Source organism: Silene latifolia, chromosome 11, assembly GCF_048544455.1.
Source record: "Silene latifolia isolate original U9 population chromosome 11, ASM4854445v1, whole genome shotgun sequence".
Taxonomy (NCBI): domain Eukaryota; kingdom Viridiplantae; phylum Streptophyta; class Magnoliopsida; order Caryophyllales; family Caryophyllaceae; genus Silene; species Silene latifolia.
Genome location: NC_133536.1, coordinates 182,019,240 through 182,032,788, shown reverse-complemented (window position 1 = coordinate 182,032,788; position 13,549 = coordinate 182,019,240). Strand labels below are relative to the sequence as shown.

The 13,549-nt window shown below is 35.6% G+C and overlaps 1 long non-coding RNA gene across 1 annotated transcript; it reads right to left on the bottom strand.

The window, feature by feature from the left end:
• Positions 1 to 12,376: 12,376 nt before the first annotated feature.
• On the bottom strand, positions 12,377 to 13,337 carry LOC141615222 (uncharacterized). The gene is made up of 2 exons (XR_012529726.1): positions 13,058 to 13,337; positions 12,377 to 12,582 (listed from the first exon to the last, which is right to left on the bottom strand). It is a non-coding gene; the product is annotated as an uncharacterized LOC141615222 (long non-coding RNA).
• Positions 13,338 to 13,549: the final 212 nt, after the last annotated feature.

Below are 13,549 nucleotides of genomic sequence, written 5' to 3'. Positions count from 1 at the left end.
GGAACTAGGTTGATCATTCTCATTTAGACTTTCTTTAAGGACTACATTTTCCTCGGCCTATGTCCTCAATTTCGATTTGCATAGCTTCCAACTTATTAGTTTGGACACGACATTTATCTATGAATTGATCTAGGAGGAGACAAACTTTGTCTTTAGAGAAAGATCGAACCTTTTTCTTGAGCTTAATTACCTCATGGTCCGAATCGAGTCCGAATCCACGGAGTGAGCCATAAGACACTTGATGTCTTCTTTCTTTGATGATTTGGAAGCATTTTTTGAGGAACTAGACGAGATGCTATGTTTGGCGTCTAATTCATCCTCAAGGACATCGTCCTCTTTAATCGACATGCCCCAAATAGCAGTCATTACCTTGTTTTTGTAATCACGTTTTGCAAAGTCACGTTTTTCCTTAGATTTGATATCGTTCCACTTTGGGCATTCTTTGATTTGGTGACCTTTATCACCACATTTAAAGCAACCAACAGTGGAGTTAGATCTTCTCTTAGGAAAACGGCGTTTACTAGAGTTGTTGCTATACCTTTGAGAGTTTCGACCATTGATCATGCCAACAATGTTTTTAGTGAACATTGCAAACTCATCATCTTCATCCTCCTCATCACTTGAGAGAGCATTAAGAGCGAGTCCTTTCCCTTTAGAGCTTTCACTAGAACGCTTCATGAGAGTTAACTCATGAGCCATAAGTGAGCCCATAAGTTCATCAAGGGTGAGCAATGAAAGGTCCTTAGCTTCCTCAATAGCCGTAACCTTCGGTTGCCACTTTTCAGTTAGGCTACGAAGGATTTTACGGACTAAATCCTCGGATTGAAAACTCCTACCTAAACTCTTAAGGTCATTGACAATACTAGAAAAACGTGAAGACAAACTATTAATTGACTCATCTCGGTCCATATTGACCATCTCATATTGTTGCATGAGAAGATCAATACGATATTTTTTGACTTGTGACGTTCTTTCATAGGCAAGGTTTAGGGTGTCCCAAATCTCTTTGGCCGAAGCACATCCAGATATACGATTTATCTCTTGGTCACCGATCCCATATTGAAGAATGGACATGGCCTTAGAGTTTTTTCTCGATTTTCTTATAGTCGGCCTCAACATACTTATCCTCACTTTTCAAGGAGCTAGTGCCATCAGCATTAGTCACTTCGATTTTGAGGGGACCCTTTTGAATGATTAACCAACATTCATAGTCCGCACTTTTGACATAGTGCTCCATGCGATGTTTCCACCAGGCATAGTTTTCTCCCTTGAAAATGGGATACTTAGTGTGTTTTGAATCGTCCATAACTATAGGATCAACTCTTTGGATTTAACCAATATCAAGAGCACAAGGCTCTGATACCAATTGAAGAGTTAAGAACGATTTAACACCTAAGAGGGGGAGGGGGTGAATTAGGTGTACCTTTTAAAAATTTTATTCTTAACTTGGTTAATTAGTTAACTTAAGTAAAGAATACTAAAGTACAAGACTTGAGAAACTTAATTGAATGTAAGTTCACAAGAGGTACAGCAGTTCTATGTCACGGTATAGGTGACTGTGACACAGAACTTGATTAGGTACATGCGAGAAATAGCAAAGTGGAAGAACGTAAAAGTAAATGAACAAACAAACGACATTTTAAAAATTGGTTCAGCCTCTACTCCGAGGCCTACGTCCAACCGTTATTTTATTGCTTGTTTAGAAATTTACTCAAACTTACTAAACCCCTTACAATGAAAATAACTCGCCAACCTACTCCGGTTGCACTCAAACTTAAAGCTACTCCGCTTCAAGAGTTTATGGGTTCTATCTCAAGGTGTTACAGAATCTTGAATCTCAAGAGTTCACTCAAATGAACATGGAGATGACAATGAAGATCTAACACGAGAATCATGGAACAAACTCATCATGTCACAAGACAAATGAATCGATACTTGGAGGTTTTTGACTTTTTTTTCGAAAACAATTTTGAAGACTTAAAATCAGAAAAACGTTTTGCAAATACTTGAAGAACAAAGCTTTCAATGCACAAATGATTTGCAAGGTTTTTACAATAAATGCTTTGGAAGTCTTGAGAAATAAATGTGACTAAGACACTCTATTTATAGTGGATTTAGTCTTAGGTAAGTACACTTTGAAAAATTAAATCCAATATTAAAGTGATAGCTTTGAGTGATGGTAAGTGTTAGACTTGTAGGCTTGGGGCTTAAGAAATCAGAAAACTTAAGCTTCTACACTCAACATGTGACAATTTACCAAAATGGCAAAAAGCTTTTCTTACTTTAGAAGTTTGACAAATCTTCTTTGCCATTTTAGTAAAAGGTGTTTGCACAAATCTAGAGGCTTAGACAAGTGGGCTTGTGACTCCAAAATTTCAGATTGTTTTCAAGCTTTTGAAAATTCAAATGTTTAAGGTTTAAAGTTTGCAAAGTTTTGACACTTAAAAACATTTGGACGAAAACTCCTCCGTATGATAGTACCAGAAACCACGGTACAGCGTACCGTTGCATGGTTTTGCTATTACTTGACTTAAATGAGAATGTTACACTTACTCTTACATATATCGACTAAGGCTTTGGAAAGTATCATTGTCTTGACTTCCTTGATTGGCTTGATCATCTTGAATCATTGTTGAAAGTCCATTTGATTGCTTCATTCACTAATTATTTCAACTAAGAGCAAACAATCAAATAACAAGGGGACTTGGCATCATCAAACTAATGTGTTCTAACACCAACAACATCCGGTCTATTATGTAAGTAAAAGCCTGCTGGATGCTGAGATGAGGTATGGATTACTTGAAAAATACGTTTTAGCTTTAATTATGTCGTGTACTAATCTACGACCCTATTTTGAAAGCCCCCCATTATAGTCAGGACCAACTTACCCATAAAATCTGTCCTGCACAAGCCTGAATTGTCAGGCAAGATGGCCAAGTGGTCAGTTCAAATTAGTACATATGATATTTCCTTCGAACCTAGGGCAGCGATCAAATCGCAGGCCCTAGCAGACTTTATGGCTGATTTTGTTAGATATTATTAATCTCATTATACAACATATTCATATATGTTACAATTAATTTAGTCATAAAATTAATTTAGATCTTATGCATGCAAACATAATTAGAAAAGGGAAGAAATCGTCATTCTGACATTGAGTTTTCGTATATATGGGCACAAATGAGTTCTCCTACTCACTTGTTCTTGAGCTTTCCTTACTAATGGAAGAACAAGGATTCAAAGATAGAATCCCTCCTAAAGATGAATACCCAAGATAACCACTTAAAAACTAATATTATTTGAACTAGAATAATATTAATTTTATTAAAATTGACCCAAAATATTGTTTTTGGTCTCTTGTTTTTCGGTCAAGAGAAGAGGGAAGAAGGAGTAATAATCTCTCTAAAATTTCTATAAGTTTTAGATGTTAAAAAAATGAATGAATACACCATACAATTGTAGTGTATATTAGGGAAAATATAGAGAAAAACCCTTGGCCTTTTGCTCTAGGAAAACCGGGTAGGGGGTGGGAAAAGGGGCCAATGCATGACCAAGATGCTCTTCACAAAAGCAACTAGGTGTGCATGGCTATCAATTAGGTTAATGATTATGCTTCTTTTATATATTATAAAACATAATACAAACCCCAACCCACCCATTATTTCGGTACATATTGTGTAAAATAGAAAGTCCATTTTACACATTATTTTGTCAATTTGTCACATGTAACATGTTCCATGACATTATGTGTATAAAATGTATTTTTAACAATTAAAAATCAATATATTAATAAAATATGTCACTTATAAAGTTAACCTAGTAATTCATAATTACTTGTACCGTAATGGGTTCCCGAGTCATAAATTACAACATTCTGTATTTATAATAATATATTCATTCCGTTTCAATTGTTTCCATAAACAACAATTTCATCCAAGTAATAAAACAATTCGATTACTTAGACCGTATCTAATTTAATCAAATAATAATGAGATACGTAAATATTACTTCCAAAATCGTCCGTCAATTTTAAGTAATTTAATTAACCCGTATCGTTATACGATCAATTAAATAACCAATTAAGAGTGTTACCCTTTAGGTATAACCTAAGGGGATCAACTGATCACCACCGTCGCACGACAGTTGTGATCGCATTATTGTCGGAGGACACATATTCCTACAATCTCCCACTTATCCTCGACAAGTGTGCGTCACCAATTCTCTTGTCCTATTACTATCTCCCACTCAATGCAAGGTGTCTTTCGGGTCGTACTTGCAAGTGATCATACGAGAGTGGTTTCCTCGATCTGGAGAATAACTGATTGACCGGATTTATCTACCATAGATACCTTCCGAGCGTGGCCACGCATTTCCAGTTCATTACTCCTCGAGTGGCCCTGATATATTGTTATAACCTTGACAAGGGGTGGACAATTCCTATCGCACTTATTCCCTTTGACTAGCCACAGCCATCATAACCCAAAATATGCCCATTTGACCCCATTTAAGAAGGTCGTAGTAACATAAATCAAAGTTAATCTGAAACTGTGCCTCCTTAGGCGAACAGTCTTTAGTTAAAAGAATTGACTCATTAGAATACTATAGTAGCTCTCTCCACGACCAGGCTATATAAATTTACCAGAACTCTATAAGCGATCATTAGGCCCGACAAAGTGTTCATAACAGTCTGCCTATGTGATCGACTAGTCATCTCACATGACTCCATGGCACTTGAACTTGCCATCAATCGCATCACACTCTAGTCACTTTGAGACGTCACCTCATGTAAGTGACTATGGGCGAATATAATGCTAATCCGTGTTCACTTTAACGGGGTTCAATTGTCTCTACAACCCGTTTGGATGTAACAAAGTATAAGGTGAGTTAATGATAACTCAAACGACGAATGTCGACATCACATCCGGGTAGTCAATACCATATTACAACCTTGTGATGTATATCGTAAGTGTGTAAACACTAGTCGATTGCAATAGAAGTTTAACATACCATGTGTCCATGTGTTCATACTTCTTGTATTGCACTTCCTATATATTCATGTTATCTATCATAGCATGAACCTTACCAAGTACACATCTAGGTTCCCAACCTAGGTTTAGGTTCTTTATCTTGAAAGAACTTTCTTGTTGTGTATCACATAACAAACGAATTGCGGTGGATAATATAACTTGCACTAGTCAAGTGTTCTACCAACTCACCATGCACTAGGCATACGTTTTGTAGGGTCTTGCAACAATTGTCAAGATGATTAGCCTAGCACTTCTCATAAGTCCTAGCATATTAGAAGATGCTAGTTTTGAGTAACTTCTTACTATGACAAGTATCTTTTTCAAATTTCTTATTTCTTTTTTTAGCTTGAATAGCTTAGGATTTTCATAAATCCTTACGTGTGTTCGAACTTCAATATGTGCAACTTCTTGTCACATAACAGAGTGTTATGTCAAACACTAGAATAGCTCATTAGTTCTCTTCGAGAATTCATGACGATTCTTATGTGGCTTGCCAATGACTCATCATGCTCTTACGCATATGATTCATTATTGGACATGTGCATGATTATTCTAATGGCGGAAACATTAGTAATTTTAATCATGTGATCAACCATTTTTAGGTTCAATGAATGACCATGACTGCTTATGGTAATTCCATTTTCATCAATATGAATAACCTACGTTTCTCGTTGATTTGATGTGTATATCTTAATACTTATCCAACATCGCATGATGTGATTGGATTCATCATAGTCCATTTTCATCCAGAATTGAAAACTTAAACACTTATTTGTGAAAGATAGTGCTAGTTCGTCATTCTCAATAAGTAATGAGTTATAAATTTTACAGGATGATTGCTCCCACTAAATTCCATGTCTGCACATGATAATTTCAAACTCCCACTCAATTCCACATGTTTCGCAATTGACTACTCAATCAAAACATTTCAAGAATTGAAATACATTTTACTTTGCCAAGTTATTAAGATTAAAACCATATATGTTCCCAGCATATCCTTTCAAAATACCTATTTTGAAAAGGTTTCAGTCTTAAACTTATGGAAAGAGATTTTAATCTCTAACTCATTCATTTTATAATGATGCGTAGCAATGTCATTATTTAAATGTGAATTTCATTTAATGTATGTCCTTCTCAAAATACCCTTCTCGGAAGGAGGTTTAACCATTTCATTCTTATAATGAGGTTAAGTAATGACACTAGCGTGGTTAACAATTAACTTAGCATTTGTGGATATCGGCATATCTTCCTTTGCAACTTTTAATCATAAATCTCATTTATTTTCAAGGATGCAACTTTGTTTCATTTAGGCTCTTAAGTAAATATCAATATTGAAACTCTTGGTCAAATGTTGTTCATAAACTAGCCAAATCTCTTGTTAAGACTTTTCTTTAGTCATTTTCTTTCAAAACTTTCTTTTGGTCTCCTCGTGTAGTTATCTTGAGAGCATATTCTTTTGATTACTTCACTTGGTCTCTTTTGTCATGTAGATCTCATCTATTTGAGACCATAGATCTCATCTATTTGAGTATACTTTCTATTTAGGTATGCAAATCATCCTTTCTTTCGTAGATCTCATTTACTCAAGTATACAAATTATCTTTGTATTCTTTGTGTCTTCATTTTTTCTCCCACTCTATCTTTAGAATAAGTACACTAGATATTCAAAGATAGCTTATGAGACACAAATAATGATTTTGAAGTATAAGGAGGACTATCTCATAGATTGACTAATAGTTTTAGATTTGATGAGTGTACTTGGTAATTTACATTCCTTTAGGAGAGTTCATTAACTCAACATCACTTTATAATTGATCATACACAAGCCTTAAGCTTGTGGACATATAATGAATCCCATCATTATAGTTGTCTATTGGATCACTTTAAGTAGATGATCATATGTTTCTATGTGCAAGCATATAAAGACGAATTTTTAGAACAAAGAAATATGATAAAAGGGGTAACTTGGGTTGCAAACCAAGCCACCATTATCCAAAATACAACAATTGTTTTTGAAAGGATCCAAAATCCATTTCCAAGTCGAACACGGAAATCAAAATAGTTCTAAAAATCCTAAACATAACTTAAAATAAGACAATAATAAAAAGCCAAGCTTCATTGGAAGCCACTCCTAGCTCCTTGTTGATTTCTTAAGCTTGTTTTTCCTTTCCCTTGTCTTTGCTTGGAGAAGGCCCTATTTACAATAAAAAGGGGATACATTATCACAACTTTGTATCAAAATACCATAGTTGAATTAGAAACATAAAAGAAAGGATAGTCATTTACCTACTGGAGTGATTTTTCCAGCTTTGATGTCACCAAGGTACTTGGAACAATTCCTTTTCCAATTTCCAACACCATTACAATAATGGCATTTGTCAAGAGGACCCTTCTTGGTCTTGGAAGTGCTAGCTTCAAAAGTCTTAGCCTTGGTGGACATGGGAGCTTGCCTCTTACCCTTTTTCCCATTCTTCTTGAACTTTCCCTTGCTCTTGGTGCTTATGTTAAGCACATCTTTAGGTGGGTTAACATTTAACCTCATGTCTCTTTGGCTTGCATAATTAACTTGTGCAACTCTTCAAGAGACACGTCCTTATCTTGCATGTTAAAATTCACCCGGAATTGAACATATGCTTTGACTTTGGATTAGGAGTGTAGAATCCTATCTACAATGAGCTCTTTGGGGATTTCAACTTTTTGAATCTTCAAGGTCTCGACTAGCTCCAACAATTTGAGCACGTGAGGGCTAACCTTTTGGCCCTCCTTGAAATCGAGATCAAAGAATGCCGAAGCCGCCTCATATTGGACGATCTTGGATTTTGTGAAAACATTGTCACAAGTTTGGAATAGATTTCATTAGCGGTGCCCATTTTAAAGGCTCTCCTTTGGAGTTCCGCCTCCATCGCAAAAATCAACACATTTTTCATTGCGGCGGACTCTTTGTGGTAAGCCTCGTATGCTTCCCTAGTGGCGGCACTCGACCTAGCATTAGGTTCGGGTGGAGAGGCCTCGGTGAGGTAACGAAGCTTGTCGTCACCTTGGGCGGCTAATTTGAGTTGGGCATCCCAATCGGAGAAATTTGACCCATTCTTTTCAAGTTTACAACGATCCATGAAGGATCGGAGCCATGAAGCATTAGTGAGAGGTGTGGCGTTGGTGTTTGGTGCGGCCATTTGTTATGAGAAATAAAAGTGGTCTACAAAACGAAGATAGAAGAAATAAAACATATGTCGTTTTCACAATAATAATAATACTTGTAAATATAATTTAAACAAGTTTTATTGCATTTATCTAGTGACCTCTACCCAATTTGATAAATGATTCCAAGACCCAAATTCATATCAACTTAGGGCACGGTATGCCGAAATACCCTTTATTAACACAACTTGGTGGATTAACCTTTTAATCGATTCTACTTTTAGAACTCTTGGTCGATAAAATTACATTAATATTTATCTCTAGCCCGAAACACATCCGGAAATCGTCGTGAATACTTTCGTTGAGTTCAACCCAAATTTCGAATAAATGTGTCCATGATCCAAATTTATATTAACTTAGGGCACGGTGTGCCGAAATACCCTTAATTAACATAAATTTGGTGGATAGACATTTATCACCCACTTCCCCTACGTAACAAGGTTTGTACCCCGGTGTGGCCGAGTGCACTCCCTCACGAATGTTGGGAAATGTGTCCTCAACAATAGTGCGATCACATGATTTAAATATCATAATTAAATCTCATACTAAGAATACATGAGGGATGATTCTTTATACAGTCGACTGACCGTCATTAATCGGTAATGATTGGCTAACTAGAGTTTGACATTACTGTCGTGTGACGGTGGTGGTCAGTTGATCCCTTTAGGTCACATCTATAGGATGGGGCCCAAATAGATATTTAATTAATTGTATGCGATACAGATTAATTAATTCCTTAATTATGGGAGTGAAATTTTGCGTCTTATTATAATGTGATTAAATAAGATTAAATTTAGTAATTAAGTGTTAATTTACTAAATTAGTTGAGATATTATATAAGTTTTGAGGTAGAGGTAATTAGTTATTTAAAGTTACAAGAAGTTGTAATTTTAACTAACTAGTAATTATGGGACCCATTATATGTTGATATAATGATAGTATACTACTCAAAAGTGGAGTGTATATTATATTATTAATTGTAATATTTAAGTGTTAAATGATTACATTAATAATTAAATATGTAAGATTGTTAAACATTTGACTTATAAGCATTTGTGGGACAAATGACAAAAGGCAAAAATGGACCAAAATATGACCAATATTTCGGCCAAAACAAGAGAGCAAAAGATGCTCTTTTGTCTTTGTTTGTTTTGATTAAAGCATGATAGTGACTTGTCATATGAAGCTTTTATCATGCTACATCTTACACACTTGCTCCCTACACTCTACTTACACTATACAAGAGAGTAAAAACAAAAGCAATAAGAGTCCCTTCAAGGGAATAGGCCACCGGTTTTTGACCATATAACATGAGCATTTGTTGCTCATTGTTGTTGTTGTTGTTGGCTTGTTTTTCTCTCTACATTTTCCCTCACATGCAATTGCAAAATCTCTCATAAATACTAATACACATCAAACTATTACTAGAGGTAGTAATAATAGAAATATTAGAATATTAAGGGAACATTTCTACTACATATCTAGTTAATATTAGTAGGAATTTTTGGGATTAATCTTGGGTGCAATTTATTGGAGTGGCTTCTATACTTGGAGTCTTAGGAGGATCATCCATCATATTTAGCTCAAGAACAAGTGAAGGAAGGTGACCTTACTTGTGCCCATAATTTCGAAACACATAGCAATGTAAGGAACATTGTTCTTCTTATAAATCTTTTATTTTGTTATGCATGCACTAGATCTAAAGAACAAATAATTAACAAGTTAATTAGTTCATTATTAGAGGAGTCTAATTATAGGTATATGAACCTAACAAGTGGTATCAGAGCATAAGGATGTTGCATGCATAATCGGTTATTGTTATTCCGAGTTAAAAGGTTAACATATAAAACTAAAAATTTGTGATTTATTAGTATAAGCCACGAAATCACCATGCATGTTATATATTCTGGTCCTAAAATGTTTTTAGGTCATTTTTATGATTTATGGAAATTTATTGCTCATTTTAATGATTTTTAGTGATTTTATTACATTTTTATGACTAAAATGGGAACTAAAATTCTAAAAATAGTTAAACTAAGTTTCTGACCTTGGAAATTTTATATGACCTCACATGCATATTTTACAAGTTGTGTGTAAAAAGTCGAGTTAATTTGATTAATATTGCATGATTTATGATTTTTATGAGATAAAAATAGATTAAAAGAGGTAAAATGGTTAAAAATAGTTAAATCTCGAATTAAGCCATGATCTTTTAATATGATGTCACATGAATAATATACAGAGAGTATGTAAATTTCTAGATTAAAAGATCTCTTTTAGCATGATTTATGGATTTTTAGAGTAAAAATGGCATAAATAGTGACTATTTTAGCAAAATTAGCTAAAACGTATTGCATGGCTTGAGAAAATTATTTTAAGTTGCATTAATATCCCACTAATCAGATCTAAAGTTGTAAAAATTATTGGATTAATTTTCGGATACTTTATGTATTTTATGAGATAAAACCGATAAAATGCTACTATATTTTCTCAAAATTAATTCGAAAATTTTAACCATGGTTTTTGACATTATGAGTGTCATGGAATTTTTCCAGAATGTTCAAAAATTTAAAATTCAAATTTTGAAATTTTTATAATTTAATTTGGATTTATTTCATATAAATAATGATTTTAAGGTAAAAAATGAACATAATATTAAATCAAGTTGAATTATTGTCAAAAATTATGTGATGACTAATTTTTGAATCCTAAAAGGTGTTAGAATAATTAACTTGAGCTTAGATGTGATTTAAGTGTTAATTAGTGATTTTAAAAGGTTATTATCACGCATTTCCATAAAACCGGGTTATATGTACGACATAAGTTAATAGGGCGATTTGGCACATCATTTGGCATGATAGATACATATTATAATTCTGCATATTTCAATTGTTGAATGTATTTTATTTATATAATTTTGAATTATGTAATTTTATCTTAGTATGGCCTTAGTTTAATCAATATTACCCGTAATGAAAGGGAATATTGATTCGGTTGTAATTTAATGTGATCTCGAATCACTTTTATTTTTATTAGTTTTTCCATTTTACAAATGTATAATAGGATTAGCTTTGTATTTTTATTATTATTTGTAATTATGGAGCATCTTCAAAGACGGTGCCATTCGGAAAAGTGATCCGACGAAGACGGTGTCTTGGGAGGCGTGCCACTTGAAGATTCAAGGGACCAAAGGAGTTGGTTTCCGAATATGTAATAGATTATTTGTTTTTCTATTTTAGGAAAGGCCATACTAGGAATTTTATTTATTGCTTTGCATTTCTTTTAATATGTTGCATGCATTGCCAAATCGCCATAACAACACATGCATATCATATCGAGTTATCGACTGTGTCAATTATAATTATCTTAGTTCACCGCTTTAGTTCACTTAAAACGTGATAGATAATAAATTGACAAGACCTCTCACATATAATAATTGAGAATTAGCCTTACCAAATAGTAGAACCCATGAAGTACCAATTTCATAAGGGAGTTAATCCGGCTTCACCGTAATACAAACCTTGTTACGTTGGCGAAGTGGGGTAGTAAAATGTTATTACATCGAAATTTGGATTGAGCTCAACGGAAGTATTGTTGACGGTAGTCGCATGTGTTCCGGGCTAAAGATGAAAACTAGAGTAATTTTTATCGACCGAGAGTTCTAAAAGTAGAATCGATTAAAGTGTTAATCCACCGAGTTATATTAATAAGGGATGAATCGGCTCACCGTGCCCGAGTTGATATGAATTTGGATCTCGGAATAATTTATATAGTTGGGTGGAGGTCACTATATAAATGCAATACTTGTAGTTAAATTTACGAGTATTACTAAAACGATAGATGATAATTAATTCCTTCATTTCCTATTTTGTAGTCAAATTTGTTTTATCAATCGCAATGGCAACTCCAATCACGTCCGCATCCACTAGTTCCACCACGCTTACTAATGTGTCATGGCTCCGATCCTTCATGGATCGATGTAAGTTAGAAAAGAATGGGTCCAATTTCGCCGATTGGGACGCGCAACTTCGCTTGGCCGCGCAAGGTGACGACAAGCTTCGTTACCTTACCGAGGCATCTCCCACCGAACCTAATGCTAGGTGTAACACCCCCATATTCAGAGGAGCCTTAACTAGGCCTTCCTTAGAATATAAGGGCGTTACCATCTCGGTTGCCCGAGGATAGCAATAATCAAATGTCGATAAAAGAACTATTAAGTTATATTACAAGCGATTTAAACCAAAATACGATACAAAGGTACAACTCAAAGACTACTCGCTAAGACTGCCATATCTCGTGAGGACTCATCCCTGCCCGGACTCCAGCTATCATCAACACCAATACCTGCTAAGACTGACTGCTCACCATAAGGGATCACGGCAAACACATAACAAACAAACAACCACACAAGGTCAGTACTGAGATAAGACGCAGCAATAACAACTACAACTAACAACACAATACGACGCTATCAGTCTCGCACACGCAAACACAACAATCCAACCAACCTCTGTCACTGACTGTCCACTGGACCAGTCCTGCCAGTGGGGGACCGCAGCCGTACCCACCAAATCCCCGCTCATCGTATCGAGCGATAACCCTGTCCATTAATGTGCACATCCCTTCTGTGGCGGGTTCCACAGAAGGCGAAACTAGGGCGTGAAGCCACTCCCGCAAGTGACCCCACTCAGCCGAGGCCACGCCTCGCGAACCACCAACAACGATCATAACCACAATCACAGTACAATACAATTACTATGTCAAGCAATCACAATACTATCACAACGACCGACACACTAGACGATCTACAGAAACTGAGTAGGCGAACCTACCTTTAAGCCATCGCAACCAATCCATGCCGACAGATAACATGTCCAGCGATCAAGCAACGCCTATAACCAGAATACAATTCTAGATTACTAACAAGCAAACCCTAACTATGAAGAACAAGGACACAGATGATGATTATGACATACCTATAGGGAGAAACTCAGCAAAAGACCGCTACCCGACTCAAGAGACGCTCTCCTAAGGCACAAGGATCTTCACAAAGGTTTCCATGGAGGTTTTGAGGTGAAGGGAAGGGAAAGAGGCGACTGAAAGATAGGAGGAAAGTGGTTGATGTGATATGCGGATTTAACAAAACGCGATATAAAACCCTCGCTGAAAACTAGGTACTCGATCGAGTACCCAACATACTCGATCGAGTAGCCCCCTACTCGATCGAGTAACCTAGCTACTCGATCGAGTAGCCTCTACCCAATCGAGTACCACTCTTAACACGCAACCCAAGATGACTTCAGCACTTACTTCTAAGACTATTC